The 14,054-nt window shown below is 44.2% G+C and overlaps 1 protein-coding gene and 2 non-coding genes across 4 annotated transcripts in view; 2 read left to right on the top strand and 1 right to left on the bottom strand.

Annotated features, from left to right (window-relative positions):
* The window catches only part of FNIP1 (folliculin interacting protein 1), an 89,462-nt gene that overhangs the window by 58,331 nt on the left and 17,077 nt on the right, over positions 1-14,054 (bottom strand). The window lies entirely within an intron of this gene.
* On the top strand, positions 2,616-2,812 carry LOC131482707 (U2 spliceosomal RNA). Its single transcript, XR_009247241.1, has one exon. It is a non-coding gene; the product is annotated as a U2 spliceosomal RNA (small nuclear RNA).
* On the top strand, positions 7,317-7,448 carry LOC118760138 (small nucleolar RNA SNORA51). The gene has a single exon (XR_004996607.2). It is a non-coding gene; the product is annotated as a small nucleolar RNA SNORA51 (small nucleolar RNA).

Here is a 14,054-nt window from a genome sequence, read left to right as displayed (position 1 = left end):
GGGCCTGGTGCAGTAGCTTAATGGCTAAAGTTCTTTCCTTGCATGCGCCAGGATCCCATATGGGCGCCGGTTCATGTCCTGGCAGCCCTGCTTCCCATCCAGCTCCCTGCTTATGGCCTGGGAAAGTGGTCGAGGATGGTCCAGAGCTTTGGGACCCTGCAACCATGTAGGAAAATTGGAGAAGCTCCTGGCTCTTGGTTTGGGTTCAGCTCAGTTTTGGCTGTAGCTGCCACTTGGGGAGTGAACCAGTGGATGGAAGATCTTCCTCTCTGTCTCTTCTTCTCTCTGTAAAATTTGCCTTTCCAATTAAAATGCATAAATCTTTTTTTAAAAAATTAAAATAACTATTTAAAGAAAAAGAGAATGGAGGCCTAGCATGGTAGCCTAGTGGCTAAATGTTCACTTGCATGCAACGGGATCCCATATGGGTGCTAGTTCATATCCCAGCTGCTGCACTTCCCTTCCAGCTCCCTTCTTGTGGCTTAAGAAAGCAGCAGAGAACGGCCCAAAACACTAGGACCTTGCATCGACGTGGGAGACCCAGAAGAAGCTCCAGGCTCCGGGCTCCTGGCTTTGAATCGACTCAGCTCCAGCCACTGTGGCCACTTGGGGAGTGAACCAGTTTACAGAAGATCTTTCTTTCTGTAAATTTGACTTTAAAATAAAAATAAATAGATCTTAAAAAAAAAAAGATTGGGTTAGGGCCCTTCAAAGGACTACAGCACCTAAAGAAATACATAGTGTTTCTGTGGGATTCAAATTTTGCAGGAAGAAGGCTAATGGAGATTAAGAACAAGGGCATAGGGCTGGCCCTGAGGCAGAGCGGATACAGTTCCCGGTTGTAAGACCAGCATCCCACGTGACTGCTGGCTTATGTCCGGATACTCCAGCTCCAGCTTCTTGTCAGGCACTGGAAGAAAGATGATGACCCAGATGTGTAGGTGCCTGCCTGCTACACAGAAGGTCTGGGTGAAACTCCTTGCTCCCGGCCTTTCTCCTGGTCCAATCCTGCCAGTGGCTATCTGCAAGATACGTGAGTGCATGGACACCTCTCTCCCTGACTCTCACTCCCTCTCTGGAACTCTGACTTTCAAATAAAATAAATAAATAAATCTGTTTAAAAAGGGATATAAAGGCTCACTCTCCTGAGGAGGGATGACATTGAGAAATAAAAGGCTAAACACTAGTTTACATCTGAATGCATTAACAATTGCCCCCCTTGGAGAAACTACCAAAATAACTTATCTTTTTCGCCATGTGATCAACTTCTCATTAACCATTTTAAAACTGAATTTATTGCATTTGTAAATAAAGAACAACTGATCTCTTATCTGCAGCCTATTTCCATTTGGTCATCCATATATTTCATTTTTATATAGCATCAAAGAATCTTACTACACAATTTATTTAGCAAACATGAAGTATTTTTTTTTAAAGATTTATTTATTTTATTACAAAGTCAGATATACAGAGAGGAGGAGAGAGAGAGAGGAAGATCTTCCGTCCAATGATTCACTCCCCAAGTAAGCCGCAACAGTCGGTGCTGCGCCGATCCGATGCCGGGAACCAGGAACCTCTTCCAGGTCTCCCACACGGGTGCAGGGTCCCAATGCATTGGGCCGTCCTCGACTGCTTTCCCAGGCCACAAGCAGGGAGCTGGATGGGAAGTGGAGCTGCCGGGATTAGAACCGGCGCCCATATGGGATCCCGGGGCTTTCAAGGCGAGGACTTTAGCCGCTAGGCCACGCCGCCGGGCCCATGAAGTATTTTTCAGTTCAGTCACGGAGTAACTATTAGTAGAGTATCTATTTTGTACCTGACGTCACTTCATTAGTTCTTTCCTGAGCCTTATTCACCCCTGAGATGTCTCACCGAAATGTAATCAGCAAGATGAGGCCAACTATTTCTAAGGAATCCCTAACATACTATGCTGCTGCAGCAAAATGGGCGCAGTGGAGCCAAGCAGCGAAAGCTGTGCATGCACAAACAGGCAAATCAGCATATCCACTTCTCACACTCTCCTAAACAACGACAACAACATTCTGAGTTTGACGAAAGGGGAGAGAGGAATAAAGATGGAAGACTATTAATCCAAAATATTGAGTTAAAAGCTTTTCCAATATAACACCAACATGCCAGGAACAAGTACCAGCAGAACATAGCCAATTGGAGAATTGTTTTCTGGTTATAGGTAAAGTTATGAGTTCTTTAAAAACCTGGAGATAAATTTTTAATTAAACAAATATGCCAATGTCAAGGCAATTTTAAAGCATGCCCTGTGTTGGCAAAGTCATTTTTTAAAAAGATTTATTTATTTTTTATTTTTATTACAAAGTCAGATATACAGACAGGAGGAGAGATAGACAGAGGAAGATCTTCCATCTGCTGGTTCACTCCCTAAAAGGCAACAATAGCTGAAGCTGCACTGATTCAAAGCCAGGAACCAGGAGCTTCATCCGGGTCTCCCACATGGGTGCAGGAACACAAGGTTTTGGGCTGTCCTCAACTGCTTTCCTAGGCCACAGCAGGGAGCTGGATGGGAAGCGGGGTCACCAGAACACGAACCAGCCCCCATATGGGATCCTGGCACATGCAAGGCGAGGATTTTAGCTACAATCGCTTCTCGGCCTTTTGGCTAAGATCAAGTGTAGGATTTTAGCTACTAAGCTACTGTGCTGGGCCTGGCAAAGTACTCTTACAATGCTATTCTACTTTATATAAATTTGGGGTGGCAACACACAAAAATAATATTCATCATTCCTTTTGTAAAGCATAGTACATTTATATAATACATGTATTTTTTTTAAATTCTCACCTCAATTGACATTTTCTACAAACCCACAGTTAGGTTTCTTACTTGGCACATAATCAAAAACACAAACGAACTGCTTTCTGGATACTTGCAATGTTTCTGTGTGACAGTAGTAGTGACAGATTCATAAGATACACATATACCACATTCAACATGATGGCTCAGTGGCTAAATCCTCACCTTGCATGTGCTGGTATCCCATTAGGGTACCACTTCGTGTTCCAGCTGCTCCACTTCCCTTCCAGCTTCCTGTTTATAACCTGGGAAAACAGTGGAGGATGGCCCAAGGCTTTGGAACCCCACACCTGTGTGGAAGACCCAGAGGAAGGCCTCTGGTTCCTGGCTACGGATCAGCTCAACTGGCACTGTGACTGCTTGGGGAGTGAACCAACGGACACAAAATCTTTCTGTCTCTCCTCCTCTCTATAAATCTACAACAAAAATAAAATAAATCTAAAAAAAATACACATATACCATGGTGCTGTGGTGTAATAGGTTAAGCTTTCATCTGCAGTCCTGGCATCCCATATGGGGCACTGTTCAAGTCTTGGCTGCTTCACTTCAGATCAGCCTCCTTGCTAATGTGCCTGAGAAAACAGTGGAAGCTAGGTCAAGTGTTTGGTCCTCTGCATCCCTTGGAGAGACTGGAGGTAGCTCCTGGATCCTGGCTTTAAATTGGTCCAGCTCCAGTCACTGTAGCCATTTGGGCAATGAACCAGCAAATGAAAGATCAGTATCTCTTTTTTCAATCTCTCCCTCTTTCTCTCTCTAATGAATCAGATGAAAGATCTTTTTCAATCTCTCAACTTCTCTTTCTCTCGCTCCGTATCTCTCCGTAATAAAGCCTTTCAAATAAAAACAAACCTTCTAAAAAACACAGGTCATAAATTTGTGTGTGTGTGTGTGTGTTTAACCTGAAAGGCAGAGACAGAAACATTCCTCTCCCCCATGGCTGGGGCTAAAATCAGGAACTGGGAATGCAAATCAGGGCTCTCACGGAGGAGGTAGCCTCACAACCATAGCCATCAACTGTGGCCACCCAGAGTACATTAGCAGGAAATTGGAAGCAAAGAGTAGGGCTGGTACCCTCTGCACAACAGCTTAACTCCAACACCCATCTGCTGATTTAGTTCCCAAATGCCCACACCCTGATGGCAAGGAGGGGAAGTTGGGCTTAAGCTGAGACGTGGAAAGCAACACAGGTTTCCCACATGGATAGCAGGAATCCAACTACTTGAGCCATTTCTGCTGCCACTCAGGGTCTACTTTAGCAGGATGGTAGAATCAGGAACTGAAGCTGCAGGCGGTGGGTTGGGGGTGGGGAGCATTGTCAAACATAAACACTCTACTGTGGGTTGCAGGTAACACTGGGCCAAATGCTTGGCTTTATAAATGATAGATTTTTAAATAATGATTAACACCTATTTAAAATTGTCAAGAATTTCGAATCAGTAAAATTGTTACCATAGATGTCATCATTTAAACTAACTTTTCATAAAATAACTATATCCAAAATTCTACTTTAGATATCTTAAAGCAAACATATCACAACAATTACACCTGAATTTGGAGTGACTATGATGTTAACTCAGTTGAAAAATAGTATCTGGTCTGAAGTTTTACAATAGTAGCATCCCATTTCTCTTACGTTGTTCTGCTCCTCAAAATTCCAAAAAACTCCAGTTACGCACAACTGCCATCCAAGGTTAATAATAGCAATGAACTACATTCATCTGAAGCCACAAGACTGTCAGGTGACATACCAAGAAGTCTGAACTTAAGTCAAATAAAAGCCTCTCCATGCTTTAATGAAAAACATCTAATCCTAGCAACACGCTCGTAAGGTACCAGGAGCCTTTAAGAAATCAGTTTACTGTGACAAAAACTACTTTTGCAAAAAATCTTGCTATCCAGTCTTAAGAGTTTCACAAACAACACTGCTCTTTTGTTTCACCCAAGAGAGTTTTTACAGAAGCAAATTATGACTTGCATTTCAATTCCTTTATGTCTCCCAATCCAAATCTATGACTAAGAGAAAATCAATCTAAGTTTTCTGCAAACTAAGTGCCGTCCTGGCAACTGGTACACATCAGGAATGCCAACGTGATTTCTCTGTTTTAAGAGTGCTTTAACTCTGCAAGGACTGGTCATGAACAGAGTGCCAGGGCAACCATGGCTGAAACTCAACTCATCAACAATTCACATCCAAAGGAAATTTAGGCTCACCTAGGAAACAATAGATTACTTTCTCAATTTCTGCTTGTTCCAACACTGCTATTTTAGACAAGTCCACAACACACATTAGAAGCGAAGAGCAAGCTTGTTCTCTACACAGCTGACAAGCAAACAGCAAAGCAAGCCCTAAAGATCACAGGAATTTTAGTTTGTAAACTGGCTCAGTAATTTCATCTCCTAGGTCGAATTAAAGCAGACAACCTAGCACAACATACTGCCTATGAAGCTATAAACCAATAGAACTACAGTATTTCATTAGTTGACTAGTGTATGAGATTTCGACTCATTTTGCAAATATTGACTTCCAGTGGGCTTATATTTTAGTATATTGTTCTAGAAAAACCAAAATTCTCATCTATGTATATACACTGGCTTATATGACTTCAGGAGTGTCTTTATCTGACAGGCCTTTATTCTACAACCCAACAGACCATGTGCAAAGATCAAGAGTCATTCCTCAAAAGCAACACAGAAGAAACAGAATGGACTATCAAACAATCAAACTTGGAATTAAACCTTAGTTCTGTGCATAGTCACCCAGGAGAAACTCCTTAACTTCACTATTCCTTAGCTTCTTCATTTATAAAACAGGATTATATTTAATACTAGTACAGACAATGTTCTATTGCTTCAACTCTTAAGAGCCCAGAGCAGTAGCCTAGCAGCTAAAGTCCTTGCCTTGCACACGCTGAGATCCCATGTGGGTGCCGGTTCATATCCTGGTGGCCCTGTTTCCCATCCAGCTCCCTGCTTGTTACCTTGGAAAGCAGTTGGGGACAGTCCAAAGCCTTGGGACTCTGCACCCATGTGGGAGACCCGGAAGAAGCTCCTGACTCCTGGCTTTGGATTGGCGCAGCTCCAGCCGTTGTGACCACATGGGGAGTGAATCAACAGACGGTAGATCTTCCTCTCTGTCTCTCCTCCTCTCTGTATATCCGCCTTTCCAATAAAAATAAGTAAATCTTTACAACAACAACAAAATCTCGCTCTCTCGCCCTCAGTCTCTCCTTCTCTCTATAACTCCATCTTAAAAAAAAAGTGTGGGGGGGTTACAAACAACAAAAATGTTCAACAGGAGACTTCCTAAACTGTGGCACATTCTCCTGGAAAACTACCAAGCCTTTAAAAGAATGAGAGAGGGCCTAATGGCTAATGCTCACCTTGCATCCACTGGGATCCTCAAACAGGCACCAGTTCACGTCCTGGCTGCTCCACTTTCCATCCAGGTCCTTGCTTGTGGCCTGGGAGGACAGTAAAGGACGGCCCAAAGCTTTGGGACCCTGCACCTGTGTGGGAGACCTGGAAGAAACTCCTGGCTCTTGACTTTGAATTGGCTCAGCTCCAGCCATTGCGGCCATTTGAGGAGTGAATCAACGGATGGAAGATCTTTCTCTCCCTCTCTCCTCCTCTCTGTAAACATCTAATTTTCCAATAAATAAACAAATAAATACATAATAAATACATAAATCTTTTAAAAGGATGAGACAGTTGGATGGGAAGACTTGCAAGAATTACAAGATAATTATTACATGAAAAAGCGAGTTCAAATCTGCAGGGATTTTATCAATACGGAGAGAGGCACACAGCAATATGCTCGCACGTTCATCCAAAATTTTCAAAATGAAAAAGACACTTAAATGTACAATTAACTGACCCCAAGGAAATGAAATTGAGACTGAATAAAGAAAGGGGGACATTTATACTTTCTGATTAACCTCTTCTATGTATTTCTTTCTTTTTTTTTTTTTTTAAACAGCGATCTGAACTCCACCTGCAACAAGGTGGGAAGGGCTGTTTTGTTTTGTTTTTTTTAAGATTTTATTATTATTGGAAAGCAGGATATACAGAGAGGAGCAGAGACAGAGAGGAAGATCTTCCGTCCAATGATTCACTCCCCAAGTGAGCCGCAACGGGCCGGTGTGCCAATCAGATGCCGGGACCAGGAACCTCTTCCAGGTCTCCCACGCGGGTGCAGGGTCCCAAAGCTTTGGGCCGTCCTCGACTGCTTTCCCAGGCCACAAGCAGGGAGCTGGATGGGAAGTGGAGCTGCCGGGATTAGAACCGGCGCCCATATGGGATCCTGGGGCTTTCAAGGCAAGGACTTTAGCTGCTAAGCCACGCTGCCAGGCCCTCTTCTATGTATTTCTCTAGTCTGGTATCAAAATCTTCATTTCAATAAGCACTTCTTTGATTACCCAGGTTTTAGATACTTTCTCCTCCAAGAAATACAAAATAATTTCATAATAATCATATTCTTACGATAGAACATGATCTGTTATCCACAGGCTGTGTCCTTACACTGGCTATATAGAAAGGAGGCCGAGCAGACCGTCCCTGTATGCACCCCAGCCCAGGCTGTGTGCCTCGCGCCTGGTCTGCATGGTGAACTGAGGGGACGTGAGGTTGAGGCTGACTTAGCTGAAGGCAGACAGTGGAGATGGAAGGGACTGTGGCTGTCGCACTGTGGTTCTGAGGGGTTTCACAGTAGGAAAGAACTGACCACAGTGCAATTTGATGGTACCAAGCTGGAAAAAAAAGGAAATGTTTCAAAACAGTTAAGTCAGTAACTGAATTAACTAGAACTGTGCTTCTCTAGTTCAACCTCACTGGTTTAATTATCTGGACGACCAGAGACAACTTATTTGTCTTTATTCATGACACTTAACCTTCATGCAAATCAGTAATCTGAAGCCACCAAGTTCTGAGGCTTCTAGTGAGCCCACCACCACAAAGAGCACCCACCCCATGACAATCCTACTCTGAGTCACCATGAGCTCTCACTAACTAAATGCCCCTCTCAGCTTTTCCTCCTGCTTTCCTCTAGGTTTTTTTTTTTCTACACACTACAGTCAAACACTGTAGCCAAAGCTGGAAGACCTTAGTAGGTCATTCACCTACCTTAAATTCCCTTAACTCCACACCAGTTTCACAGTAAAGTTGCAGCTTACAAAAAGACTTTGCCTTCATGTGTCTCCTTCAATCTATTCCTTGCCCATATCACTTCATTCAGCTTTCTGAGTAAAAGTTTTCTTTCATTGTGTTTTGCTTTGGCCTGCCACATATTTGTCCTTCAACTAGACTGATCCATTTTCAGATCTCAGCTTAGAAGTCAACTCATAAAAGAAGCCTTTCTAATCATTTCATTCTCACCTCCAACCCCACGTCTGCAGGTTTGCTCCCCATCACTCCCCAGCTCAGATGCTGCCCCTCAAAACCACAGTGCGACAGCCACAGTCCCTTCCATCTCCACTGTCTGCCTTCAGCCAACAGGCCAGACTCAAGTCAGCCTCAACCTCATGTCCCCTCAGTTCACCATGCAGACCAGGAGCGAGGCACACAGCCTGGGCTGGGGTGCATGCAGGGACAGCCTGCTCGGCCTTTCTATGTAGCCAGTGTAAGGATACAGCCTGTGGAGGCACACACGTTATTTTCATTAGCCTCCATCCTTCAAGCACCTCTTGTACATAGCTACCCTCTAGCCTCTAGCACTAACTTTTGAATGAACACTGATGAAACACCCTATCTCAAAATCAGTTTGAGATAAACAAAACAATAAAAATAGGATTCAGTATTTTTAAAAACTTGTCTTTATGTATTTGAAAGGCAAAAGAGATCTTTCATCCACTCTTTCTACTCCTCAAATGCCCCAACAGTTGGGCCAGGCCAGGATGAAGCCAATGATGGGAAGTCAATCTAGGACTCCAGGGGTGTGCCGGAGTCCTAGTACTGGAGGCATCACCTGCTGTGTCGCAGAACACACTGTCAGCAGGAAGCTGGAGTCAGCAAGACAGCTGGGATTTAAACCCAGGCACTCTCGTACATGACGCAGGTGTCCAAAGTAGAATCTTAACTGCTGCGCTAAACATCTGCCCCAATGTTTTATGATAAGATAAAAAAATATTTTTCAGTATGTTCTTGCTCATATTTAGTTTGAGGGTAGCTACAGTCATTTCAAGGGGTACTACATTCAGTACTCCTTTCCACTCTATCCATCACAAGGAAACAAATCACTTTAAACAGATAATCTGTATACAATTCCCTTTTTTCTCTTCCATAAGGATTAAGCAAATTACAAGTATTAGGGGGGGTTTATGAAAAGCTACTAGAACATGCTACTTCAAATGTCACCTTTTCCCTTAATTTTGTCTCTCAGCACTGGCCAATTTAAAGACACAATTTTTTTTTAAAAGACTGCTTAAAAATATGTGAAGCTCATGAGACCTAGCCTGCAACCTTGATTAGTTTTTGTGCCTTGAACCATCAGTTAAGCTCCTTCAACTTCTATTTGCTTCCAATAAAATTTCCTGCTAATGCAGCTGGAGAGAAGCTGATGATAGTCCAATTACTTAGATATATCTGCCACCCATGTGGGAGAGCAGTGTGAACTTTCTGACTCCTGTCTTTGGACTGGCCTATTCTGAGCTGTTATGAGCACGGGGGGTGCACATGGGAGCTCTCTCTGTCTTTCCCTCTCTTTGGCACTCTGCCTTTCAAATAATTCATGATGGTTCACTCCCCAAACGGCTATCACGGCTGGTGCTGAGCCGATCTGAAGCCAGGAGCCAGGAACAACTTCTGGGTCTCCCACACGTGGCTGCAGGGTCCCAAGGCCTTGGGCTGTCCTCGACTGCTTTCCCAGGCCGCAAGCAGGGAGCTGGATGGGAAGTAGGGCTGCTGGGATATGAACCAGCGCCCATATGGGATCCCAGCACATGCGAGGCGAGGACTTTAGCCACTAGGCTACTGCACCGGGCCCTCACCAGATGATTCATGCAACTACACTATCTACCTGCCAAGGACTATACAACTTTATTTTTCACTTTTACATGACAGAGAATTGGTTTTCTTTTTTTAACTACTATTTTGTTATCTCTATGATAAAGCTTATTAGCTAATACCCTAATACATGTAGTCTGAATTTAAATCTTATTCTCAAATTATTTTCCCTCTGTAATCAGAACCTATAGATGACTTCTGACTCAGAATCTGTAACGGAAACACACTTCCCTCTGATTTTTATCAACCTAAACTTATAACAAAATTTAGCAATACTCTTCATTTAAACCAATACACCCAAAAGTGTGATTTTCAAACATTAATAACCAAGACATTTAGAACCCTATTTTGCACAGTAAATCCTACAATCCAGTTTGCATTTTATACTTACAACATTTATCACTAGCCACACTTAAAGTACTCAGAAAGATACAGAAAATCACATCCAACAGAATACATATTTCCAAATATATATTAGTTTTTAACTAATTTATGTGTTTTAAAAATATCTGCTGGTTATCCATCCATCCATCCACAGTACTGAGGTTTCCCCTGAGTGGCGAGAACCCTATCACCTGCACTGTCACCACTACCTCCCAGAGTCTGCATCTGCACAAAGTTGTCCTGAACAGCTGGAACAAAGTATCACACACAGGCACCTCAATGTGAGTTGTGTTTTAAACAGAGTTAAGCACTAAGCTAAATGTTCTTACCCACGGTAAAAAGGAAAGGAATTTCATGAACTCCTTAGAACTGTATTTGCAAACTGTAATGAATCCATTAAAACTAAGTAAAATGTTTTAATCATATACTAAAATAAATAAATGGCCTCCCTATGCTATATTTTTAAAAAGATTTATTTATTTATTTTATTGCAAAGTCAGATATACAGAGAGGAGGAGAGACAGAGAGGAAGATCTTCCATCCGATGATTCACTCCCCAAGTAAACACAGCGGCCGGTGCTGCGCCAATCCGAAACCAAGAGCCTGGAGCTTCATCCGGGTCTCCCACATGGGTGCAGGGTCCCAAGGCTTTGGGCCGTTCTCAACTGCTTTCCCAAGCAGGAAGCTGGATGGGAAGCAGGGCTGCCGGGATTAGAGCTGGCGCCCATATGGGATTCCAGTGTGTTCAAGGAAAGGACTTTAGTCACTAGGCCACTTCACCAGGCCAATTCCCACGCTATATTTTTAAAGACCAATTTCATATTAAACTACAAAACAATACTGATAAAAATTCAAGAAATAAGTATTATACAAATCACCTTATCTGATACCATGTTGTATATGTGCAAGGAACTTTCAGGATTTATTAAACAGCTAGCTGGTAAAAACAAGGTTTTTTTTACTGACAGTGCAATGACAGAATGGAGTTAACCACTATGCCCAGTATATATTTACAAAGTTTGAGATAGTCTGAAGTTAATTAATATAAACTTAACAATTAGTTCATATAAATACACTTTTATAAGGAGTCAGTCCAGTTCAATAATTAAGTGGCTTCAGCAGCAGAAGGGCAGCTGCACAGTGCAGTGGTTGTGATGCCATCATCCCATATGCAAGCGTGCATTTCCAAGTCCAACCTTTGCATTCATTCCCAGTTTCCTGCCAATGCACACTCCGCAACAGCAGGCTCTGGGCTTTGACATGAGCCACTACCACCTACTCTGAGTGTCTGAGCTGTGAACCAGCACACGGCAGGGCTTGCGTTCTCACTCACTCTCTTCCCTCTGCCACCGGAGAGGAAAGGAAAAGAAGAAGAAAAGGAAAGGGCAGGAAAGCAAAAAAAAAAAAAAAAAAAGTTGGCAAGTATCAATTCTAGTTTTGTTATTTACGAGCTATATGGTAAATGCTACCAAAAATTACAATAACTAGCAATTATAATTTCATCTAATCATAAAAATTTAGGAGATTAAAAATGCATGAAGCATACAGCATAATGCCTAGCATATTCTACAGATACAAAAAAGTGACCACAATTAACTGATTGATTCTATTTTATTTGCTGAACACACCTAAATTCGTTTCCTGACACTGTGCTACACACAACACTAAGCCTAAGATATAAAAGTGCATTTATTTACTCCATGACACAGCAATACAAGCACTCCAAACACCTACTTTTTAATTACATAAAAATCAAAAGACTTCTGTAGAAGCAAAAACTGTGATTCCAGGCCTAAAAGACCCTGCATTCTGATTAAGAAGACAGAGGACAAACCCAAGTTTTGACCATTACATAGCAGTATTGCAGCAGAAGGTATATTCTAAACTCTTCAGGAGAGACATACCACACTAACCAGGACTTACGGGCTGTAAAGAAAATCCAACTTAATAGGTTCACAGACACTAAGCACAAGGGTTATGTTACTTTTTATTTATGAAATAAAAAGATGGAAAGGTAAGGCCCATCCACTGAAATTCTCAAACAATCAAATTGTTCAGATATTAGTTAAAAAAAAAAAAAAAGTGGGGGGGGAGAGCATCACGACTTCTTCAGCGAATTCAGTTCACATTAGGCCAACAGGTGTTGTAGTCCTGCCTGGCCTGGTATGTCCACATCCCAACTCATGCTCTCCAGTGGGAGTCGCGGTCCAGCAAGGGAGCCCCACAAAGTACCCCCACCAGCTTCACCCCCTCCACTTCTGGTTCGCACATGTTGGGTGCTGTGACCCAGTCTGGCATGGCCACCTCACCTTAGCATTTGCCAGTGGGTGCTGTAGCCTGGCTGGGCCGAGCCAACGCCCAAGTACAGCTCAGGTTTGTGGAGGGCTACAGCCTAGCCTCACCCATCCTGCCCCCAGTCCTGGCCCTCATGTGAACTGTGTTGTGCTGCAATCCAACCTGGCCCAACCCACACTCCATTCTGGTGCTCGGATTTGCCAGTGGGTGCTATGAACTGGTCCCACTTGGTTCAACCCCGGCCTGCACCAAATGTATGCCAGTGGGTACCATTCCCTGGCCTGGTCTGGGCTGCTCCCTATTGTAGTTCATATGCTCATCTGCAGGGACTGTGTCCCGACAGAGGAGTTTCCCACGTTCCTCCATCAGAAACTCTCCTAATGCCAGATCTTGTGCCCATCAGTGGCTCCATCAGCCAGCCGTACTTAATCCACCTCCTGTCCAGGCAGGAACAGTGGTGTTTCCTGACTGGCCTTCACCCATTCCGATTTTTACTGTTGGGTTTTACAGCCCAGCCAAGCCTGGTCCATACCCAGACACAGCTCACACATGGCTCAGTAGGGGCAGAGACCTAGCCTAGCCCGTCCTACACCTACCCTGGTTCTCATGAGCACCACTGGGTGTGGGAATTTAGCCCAGACTAGTGCACCCCAGACCCAGTCCATACGTGTGCTGAGGGACACTGCAGCCATGTGCAGACCAGAGAGCAGCCCCCAGTCTGGTCTTCACACTCACCAGTGGGAACCACCAACCACCCAGCCAGGGTGTCCCCTTAGCTCCCCAATCAGACCTGTTCCCAACCACAGATCTCGCGTATGCCAGTGGTTGCTCTGACCCAGCTTGGCATAGCCCTCACCTGTCTTGGCCTTTGCCTTTGGCAGCTGTAGCATGGTCTGACCCAGCTGGCCCCCAGTCCCAACTCTTGCTGGTGGGTGCTGCAACCTGGCCTACTCAGTCTGCTCCCATCCCCAGCTCATGCAAACTGGTAGGTGTGACAGCCTAGCCCAGTATGACCTGTGCTCCGACCTGGTTTCTGTACTTGCTGGTTAGGTAGGGTTTGCTAGGCCCTGCCTGGTCTGCCCCCTTCCAAAACTAACCCACACATTTGCCATCACTTGGAGCTACCTTGCCCAGCTTGCCTGGCCTCCAGGCCTGCACCAAGTGCTCACCAGTGAGAGCTATGACCCACTAGGGGAGTTTGCCAAATTTCCCCACTTGACCCACTCCCACATCCAGATCTCATGCATGCCAGCAGGTACTAGACCCTTGCTCAGCATAGCCTGCCCCTACATCTTGGCCTTGTATGAGTGGTGAATGTTGTGGCCCAGCCCACCCCAAATCCTATTTTATGAAGCAGACGCGGGTGCTACAGCCTGGACCGGCCCAGACTATTCTCAGTCCCTGTACCCGTGAGTGTGGCAGGTCCCATGGTCACACCTAGTTCAGCCCATCATCACCCTCTTTTTTTTTCATCACCCTAACTCTTGAGCTAACCAGTGGGACTTGTATTTCCACAGGGTTTGGCCCATATACCCCCCACAAAATCTACCCC

The sequence above is a fragment of the Ochotona princeps genome, chromosome 19, assembly GCF_030435755.1.
Source record: "Ochotona princeps isolate mOchPri1 chromosome 19, mOchPri1.hap1, whole genome shotgun sequence".
In the NCBI taxonomy this organism is placed as follows: domain Eukaryota; kingdom Metazoa; phylum Chordata; class Mammalia; order Lagomorpha; family Ochotonidae; genus Ochotona; species Ochotona princeps.
This window is presented reverse-complemented; position numbering and strand designations above follow the sequence as displayed.